Source organism: Oncorhynchus masou, chromosome 31 (assembly GCF_036934945.1).
Source record: "Oncorhynchus masou masou isolate Uvic2021 chromosome 31, UVic_Omas_1.1, whole genome shotgun sequence".
NCBI lineage: Eukaryota > Metazoa > Chordata > Actinopteri > Salmoniformes > Salmonidae > Oncorhynchus > Oncorhynchus masou.
In genome coordinates, this window is record NC_088242.1 from 29,041,455 (window position 1) to 29,050,832 (window position 9,378).

Sequence of the window (9,378 nt, forward strand, 5' to 3'; positions counted from 1 at the left end):
CGAGCTGTGTGCTAGTAGTTTAAATAGACAGCTTGGTGCATTTAACATGTCAACATATCAATACCTCTCACAAATACAAGTAGTGATGAAGTCAAGCTCTCCTCTACTTTGAGCCAGGAAAGATCAACATGTATATTATTAATGTTAGCTCTCCGTGTCCATTGAAGGGCTAGCCGTGCTGCCCACAAGACTGGACAGTAGTCCAAGTGCAACAAAACTAGGGCGTGTAGGACCTGCCTTGTTAATAGAATTGTTAAGAAGGCAGAGCCGCGCTTTATTATGGACAGACCTCTCCCAATCTTAGCTACTGTTGCATAAATATGTTTTGACCATGACAGTTTATAATCCAGGGTTACTTCAAGCAGTTTAGACTCCTCAACTTGTGCAATTTACACATTATTCATCACAAGATTTAGTTGAAATTCAGGGTTTAGTGAATGATTTGTCCCAAATACAATTATTGTAGTTTTCGACATATTTAGGACTAATTTATTTCTTGCCACCCATTCTGAAAGCGACTGCAGCTCTTTGTTAAGTGTTGTAGTGATTTTACCTGCTGTGGTAGCTGACGTGTGTTTAGTGTTGAGTCATCAGCATACATAGACAGTGGCAGGTCATTAGTAAAGATTGAAACAATTAAGGGGCCAAGACAGCTGCCCTGGGGAATGCCTGACTCTACCTGGATTATGTTGGAGAGGCTTCCATTAAAGAACACCCTCTGTGTTTTGTTAGACAGGTACACTACATGACCAAAAGTATGTGGACAACTGTTTGTCAAACATCTTGTTCCAAAATCATGGGCATTAAAATGGAGTTGGTTCCTATAACAGCCTCCACTCTTCTGGGAAGGCTTTCCACTAGATGTTGGAACATTGCTGTGGTGGCTTTCTTCCACTCAGCCACAAAAGCATTAGTGAGGTCGGGCACTAATGTTGGGCGATTAGGCCTGACCCGCAGTCAGAGTTCCAATTCATCCCAAAGGTGTTCGATGGGGTTGAGGTCAGGACTCTGTGCAGACGAATCAAGTTCTTCCCCCCCTTCTCGACTAAACATTTCTGTATGGACCTCACTTTGTGCACAGGAGTATTGTCATGCTGAAACAGGAAAGGTCTTTCCCCAAACCGTTGCCCAAAAGTTGGAAGCGCAGAATCATCTAGAATGTCATTATATGATTTCCCTTCACTGGAACTACAGGGCCTTGCCTGAACCATGAAAAACAGCCCCAGGTCATTATTCCTCCTCCAGCAAACTTTCCAGTTGGCTCTATATATTCGGGCAGGTAGCGTTTTCCTGGCATCCGCCAAACCCAGATTCGTCCATCTGTCAGATGGTGAAGAGTGATTCATCACTCCAGAGAACACGAGTCCAATGGCGGAGAGCTTTACACCACTCCAGCCGATGCTTGGCATTGCGCGTGGTGATTTAAGGCTTGTGTGTGGCTGCTCAGCCATGGAAACCCATTTCATGAAGCTCCTGACGAACAGTTCTTGTCCTGACGTTGCTTCCAGAGGAACTCGGTAGAGTATTGCAACAGAGGACAGACTATTTTTATGTGCTACGCACTTCGGCACTCTGCGATCCTGTTCTGTGAGCTTGTGTGCTCGATTTTATACACCTGTCTGTAACATCTGCAACCAACTCACACCCTCAAACACGCAGATCCCCTGAACGCAGCTAACTTTCCAGCCCACTTTCCAGCTCACACTCTCAAACACCGAGATCCCCTGAACGCAGGTCACTCTCCAGATCCCAATCACCTGAATTCTAATCACCTGTTCACACACCTGTATGTCATTATCACACACTATTTAGTTCAGTTCTTTGCACCCAATCACTGTGAAGTATTGTTTGTTTTCTGACACGTCTTTTGGAGCGTTGTTTTATCCCGTGATTTACTGTTAGTTTTTGCCTGCCTCACTGACGACGCATTTTGACTATTCCCTGCCTGTACTTTAGCCTATTGGATTTCTGGTTATCTACATATTGCCTGATCTCTAGGACTATGTTACTAGCCTTTTCCCTGCCTGTACTGTTCCCTTTTGGACCCCCTGTGTATGACCTTCTGCCTGCCCCTGGACCCAGCTACCTGCCTCCTCCTGTGGTCCTTTGCAATAAACACCTACTGGGCCCTGCGCTTGAAACCAGTTCTCGTCTCCCCTCGTGTTAATTACACTGACAGAAACAGGTGTGGCTGAAATAGCAGAATGCACTAATTTGAAGGGTTGTCCACATACCTCTGTGTATATATAGTGTAACTCTCTATACACAATATAGCAGGGGATGTAAAGCCATAACACACACATTTGTCCAGCAGCAGATTATAATCGATAATGTCAAAAGCTGCACTGAAGTCTAACAAAACATCTCCCAAAAACATTTAAATTATCTATTTCTCTAATTGTTTTCTCTCATTTTCTTGAATGCCCTTTCCTATAAGCTTGCTGAATGTCAGTTGTTAATTTGTTTACTGTGAAGTAGCATTGTATCTGGTCAAACACCCTTTTTTCCAAAAGTTTACTAAGGGTTGGTAACAGGCTGATTGGTCAGCTGTCTGAGCCACTAAAGTATGCTTTGCTATCCTTGGGTAGCGGAATTACTTTTTCTTCCCTCCAGGCCTGAGGACACACTTTCCTGTAGGTTTAGATTGAAGATATGACAAATAGGAGTGGCAATATCGTCTGCTATCAACCTCAGTATTTTTCCATCCAAGTTGTCAGACCCAGGTGGCTTGTCATTGTTGCTAGACAACAATCATTTTTTCACCTCTTCCACACTCACTTTACGGAATTCAAAATTACAATACTTGTTTTTCATAATGTGTTCAGTTATGCATGGATGTGAATGTTCAGAATTTGTTGTTGGCATGTCATGCCTAAGTTTGCTAATCTTGCCAATGAAAAAATCATTCAAGTAGTTGGCAATATCAGTGGGTTTTGTGATGAATGAGTCATCTGATTCATTGAATGATGGAACCGAGTTTGCCTTTTTGCCCAAAATGCTATTTAAGGCGCTCCAAAGCTTTTAACAATTATTCTTTATATAATTTATCTTTGTTTCATAGTACAGTTTCTTCTTTTTGTTCAATTTATACAACTAGCCACCTAGCAATTTTATGAAGTTGGCTTAGCCCAGAGGTTCCGAACCTCATACATAGCTACCAAGAAGCCATTTCAGGCTATCTATGAAGTTAGAGTAGCTAGCTTGTCTAACTACACGTAAATGCCAAAATAAAGGAAACACAAACATAAAGTGTGTTAATAAGACATTGGGGCACCACGAGCCAGACCAGCTTCAATGCTCCTTAGCATAGATTCTACAAGTGTCTGGAACTCTGTTGGAGGGATACGACACCATTCTTCCACAAGAAATTCCACCATGTTTTGTTGATGGTTGTGGAAATTTGTCTCAGGCGCTGCTCCAGAATTTCCCATAAGTGTTTCATTGGTCTGAGATCTGATGACTGAGACTGCCATGGCATATGGCTTACACATTTTCCATGCTCATCTAACCATTCAGTGACAAGTCATTCCCTGTGGATGGGAGCATTGTCATCCTATGGGGGCATAGCCATGGTAGCCAAAATAATGGCCTGCCCAGCATTTTTATACATGACCCGAAGCATGATGGGATGTGAATTGCTTAATTAACTCAGGAGCAGTTGTTTTAAATATACTTTGTATCCTTCATTTACTCAAGTGTTTCCATTATTTTGGCAATTACCTGTATCTTAGCTGGCATGCCTGCTGGCAAGGTAGGTAGACTTTAGAAAAGCAAGCAATAACTAAATGTACTGAGTCAATCTTTGACCCAGATTTTATCAGCTATGCAGAGAAGCATAGCAAGTTACTTTAAATAAAAACAATAAGAAAGTAAGGAGGATACAGACAGCTCAAGAGGCATGCTTAGATATGCAGAAAAATATACCTATTTTTTCACATAGAATAAGCATTCTGATTATGGTTCTAGATTACAGGAAAAAGCTGTTTCAGGTGTTTGAAAAATGCTCCAATCTGGTGAGAGTATGTAATAGAATATCATGAAACATTTACATGGATGCACAGGCATGTACACGTTGATACTAAATCTTTAAGGGATATTAAAATAGTGCTGTGTTGAGACTTTGTGTACAACCCTACATGAGGCTGTGTGTGTGTGCATGTGTGTATGTCCGTGTGAGTGTGTGTGTACATTTTTATGCGTGTGTGTGTTGAGATTCCGGCCCAGAGGGTCCTTGGAGGAGAATATTCCAAGCAGGAGAGGATCCTTAGGGTCACCGTTCCTCTACACACAAAACGCCTTTCTCTTTATCTATTGTCTCAGCCACTACACTGTTTCTGTGCTGAAGGACACCGAAAAGGCCCACTCATCTAGAATAGCATCGAGCTCATCAAAATAGCTCCGAAACACCTTGATTTTGGAGCATCTCATACTTTCTAGTGGAAGAAAATTAGCATACAATAGGACCGGCTCAGCAGCTTTCCCAGCCGCGGGGATCAATGTCATTGGTATGTATGGCTCGCCATGCCTCTCCCTCAGCCTGCAGGTATCTTCTTCAGCACTTTTCAATAGGATCAACAAGAAAAAGTGCAATTTCCGAATTTTGTTTTATTATATATTTTTGATAGGAGGCATCAGTCTCTGGCTGTTAGTCCATCAGTGCTTTTTATCTCTCTCATCATTATGTGACAGAGCAGATTTATGTTGTAGATATACTGAAGAAAAATATAAACGCAATACGTAAAGTGTTGCTCCCATGTTTCATGAGCTGAAAAAAAAGATTCCAGAAATCTTCCAAGAACATATTTCTCTCAAATGTTGTGCACACATTTGTTTACATCCCTGTTAGTGAGCATTTCTCCTTTGTCAAGATAATCCAGCCACCTGAAAAGTGTGACATATCAAGAAGCTGATTAAACAGCATGATCATTACACAGGTGCACCTTGTGCTGGGGACAATAAAAGGCCACTCTAAAATGTGCAGTTTTGTCACACACACAATGCCACAGATGTCTCAAGTTTTGAGGAAGAGTGCAGTTGGCATGCTGACTGAGATCCTGAGGCCCATTGTCATGCCATTCTTCCACCACCATCACCTCATGTTTCAGCATGATAATGCACGGCCCCACTTCGCAAGGATCTGTACACAATTCCTGGAAGCTGAAAATGTCCCAGTTCTTTCACGGCCTGCATATTAGACATGTCTCCCATTGAGCATGTTTGGAATGCACTGGATAGACGTGTACAACAGCGTGTTCCAGTTACCGCCAATATCCAGCAACTTCACACAGCCATTGAAGAGGACTGGGACAACATCAACAGCCTGATCAGCTCTATGTGAAGGAGATGTCTCACACTGCATGAGGCAAATGGTGGTCACACCAGATACTGATTGGTCTTCTGATCCACGCCCCTACCTTTTTAAGGTATCTGTGACAAACAAATGCATATCTGTATTCCCAGTCATGTGAAATCCATAGATTAGGGCCTAATTCATTTATTTACTGTAAATCTGTAAAATCTTGGAAATTTTTGCATGTTGCATTTATATTTGTATTCAGTGATAGGTAGGATAAATCAAATCATCACATACAATGGTTGTTGTTGCTGTATTTGGGCAGAATCTGATGAGACATAAACTAGAAGGCAGCTTCTCTGAGCTCTGATCTGTCTTTCTCCCAAAACAATGTTGCATAAGGAAATGACGCAGGAAAGAAGGTGTTTTTGATGCTATTACAATATCTCAGTATGACATGGAAATTTACCTGAACTATGGTTACTAATGCTGGATCAGAACAACAGTGGAGAAAAGCAGCAGGTAAACGTACCTCTCTTCTCCTTTGAAGTGACGCACCATGACAGCGATGTAATAGAGACAGAGTGTTATTTGATCTCTAGAAAGGAGATTAAAGATCCTGGAGACATTTGTGTAATTTCAGTTTGTCATTGTCACAGTTCAATCTGAGTACAAAACCCATAACACATGTCATAGCCTGAAGAGCACACTCAAGGAAATTATGGTGAATTAGAGACAGGAAAAAATAAATTGAGCAGTGAGGTTAGAGGCTCAAAGATAAGAAGGGCTAGGGGCTAGTGGTTGATTTTAGACTTGACAAGTTTGATACATGCCCTTTTTCATAGACAAAGTGGACTGCAATCTGTCTTCTTCCCAGGCTTCGCTTCTAACACAACTGATTAGAGAAGGAGGTCATCCTCCCATCTTCTTTCTTTTTCCTTTCTGAATCTGTCCGTCTGAATCTGTTTCTCTTTATCTCATGCTCTTTATATCTCATGCTCTTTATATCTCGTGCTCTCTCTCTCATGCTCTCATGCTCTCTCGCTCTCATGCTCTCTCTGTCTCTCTCTCATGCTCTCTCTATCATGCTCTCTCTCTTATGCTCTCATGCCCTCTCTCTCTCTCTCATGCTCTTTCTCAGTCTCATGCTATTTCTCATGCTCTCATGCTCCCATGCTCTCTCTCTCTCATGCTCCATCTCTCATCCTCTCATGCTCTCAATTCAATTAAATTAAATTTTCATTATTGGCATGACGTAACAATGTACATATTGCCTAAGCTTACTTTGGATATTTACAATATGAAAATAAAAATAATCAAAATTGTCAACGGGACAACAGTAACAACAATAACCAAGGCTCAAAATAACCATACATTGAACAATAACAATAAGCATACAGTAGAGGACATGTGCAGGTTGATTGGTCTGTCAGACACTGTCCCTCAACTTATGTCAGGAAGCAATGTAAGTGCGCTGCCAACCCACAGCTCTCTGCGTCCTCCCCCAACAGGACGGGTAGCCTACTCTCATCAGAGAGGTCTTTTAAACCTTGAAAAAGGGTTTCAAATTTGGGGAAATTACACTCTCTAATTGTTTTATATGTTTACATTTTGTCAGGAAATGCAGCTCCGTCTCAGGTTCTGCTGTTGTGCAGTGGTTGCACAGCCTTTCCTCTACAGGGAGCCAGGTTTTCCTGTGTCTACCCTTCTCAATGGCAAGGCTGTGCTCACTGAGCGTGTACTTTGTCAAGGTTTTGATCAGTAACCATGGTCAAATACACTGTTCAAAAAAAGGGAACACTAAAATAACACATCCTAGATCTGAATTAATGAAATATTCTTATTAAATACTTTTTTCTTTACATAGTTGAATGTGCCGACATGAAATCACACAAAAATGATCAATGGAAATCAAATTATCAACCCATGGAGGTCTGGATTTGGAGTCACACTCAAAATTAAAGTGGAAAACCACACTACAGGCTGATCCAACTTTGATGTAATGTCCTCAAAACAAGTCAAAATGAGGCTCAGTAGTGTGTGTGGCCTCCACGTGCCTGTATGACCTCCCTACAATGCCTGGCCATGCTCCTGATGAGGTGGCGGATGGTCTCCTGAGGGATCTCCTCCCAGACCTGGAATAAAGCATCCGCCAACTCCTGGACAGTCTGTGGTGCAATGTGGTATTGGTGGATGGAGCGAGACATGATGTCCCAGATGTGCTCAATTGGATTCAGGTCTGGGGAACGGGCGGGCCAGTCCATAGCATCGATGCCTTCCTCTTGCAGGAACTCCTGACACACTCCAGCCACATGAGGTCCAGCATTGTCTTGCATTAGGAGGAACTCAGGGCCAACCGTACCAGCATATGGTCTCACAAGGGGTCTGAGGGTCTCATCTCGGTACCTAATGGCAGTCAGGCTACCTCTGGCGAGCACATGGGGGGCTGTGTGGCCCCCCAAAGAAATGCCACCCCACACCATGACTGACCCACCGCCAAACCGGTCATGCTGGAGGATGTTGCAGGCAGTAGAACGTTCTCCACGGCTTCTCCAGACTGTCACGTCTGTCACGTGCTCAGTGTGAACCTGCCTTCGTCTGTGAGGAGCACAGGGCGCCAGTGGCGAATTTGCCAATCTTGGTGTTCTCTGGCAAATGCCAAACGTCCTGCACGGTGTTGGGCTGTAAGCACAACCCCCACCTGTGGACGTCGGGCCCTTATTTCACCCTCATGGAGTCTGTTTCTGACCGTTTGAGCAGACACATGCACATTTGTGGCCTGCTGGAGGTCATTTTGCAGGGCTCTGGCAGTGCTCCTCCTGCTCCTCCTTGCACAAAGGCGGAGGTAGCGGTCCTGCTGCTGGGTTGTTGCCCTCCTACGGCCTCCTCCACGTCTCCTGATTTACTGGCCTGTCTCCTGGTAGCGCCTCCATGCTCTGGACACTACGCTGACAGACACAGCAAGCCTTCTTGCCACAGCTCGCATTGATGTGCCATCCTGGATGAGCTGCACTAAATGAGCCACTTGTGTGGATTGTAGACTCCATCTCATGCTACCACTAGAGTTAAAGCACCGCCAGCATTCAAAAGTGACCAAAACATCAGCCATGAAGCATAGGAACTGAGAAGGGGTCTATAGTCACCACCTGCAGAACCACTCCTTTATTGGGGGTGTCTTGCTAATTGCCTATAATTTCCAGCTGATGTCTATTCCATTTGCTCAACAGCATGTGACATTTATTGTCAATCAGTGTTGCTTCCTAAGTGGACAGTTTGACTTCACAGAAGTGTGATTGACTTGGAGTTACATTGTGTTGTTTAAGTGTTCCCTTTATTTTTTTGAGGTGTAGTTAGCCACGGTGTACAGTACTGTTGATTTAGGGCCAGAAAGCACTGCATTTTGCTTTGTGCTTGTGTTTCCCAATAAGCAATGTCGTTTTGTTTTGACTGTGTTGTAATTTGGTTTATTCTGATTGATTGGATGTTCTGGTCCTGAGGCTTCACTGTGTTAGTAAAACAGGTTTGTGAATGGCCCCAGGACCAGCTGGATGAGGGGACTCTTTTCTTTGCTCAGCTTTTGGCATTGCAGGTCTTAGTAATGATATGAAAGGGGATCACTGTATTTAAAATGTTTCCAAAACTGAATTGCTCTTTTATGAGTTTTTATTATTAGTGGATATTGGCCTAATTTTGCCCTGCATGCATTGTTTGTAGTTTTCCTCTGGACATGTAGGACAATCTTACAGAACTATGTCACAGCTGTTAAAAGAAGAGGATCAAGGTGCAGCGTTGTGAGCGTACATTTTATTTTATTTATAAAAATGAGGCCGAACAAAACAATAAACACTACAAAAACAAACCGTGAAGCTAACGGCTACGTGCCCTAAACAAAGTCAACTTCCCACAAAGACAGGTGGAAAAAATGAACTATTCACTGCCTCAATAAGGTGTCCAGTTGAGCATGTTTTTAAACCTAAATAATTGTAGTGTGTGCAGTATCCTCTATATTTTGTACCAATTGAGAACTTTGGTCTAATTCTCTGAGATCTGGATCTTCTCTAGAAAATCATTATTTTAGCCTTCTT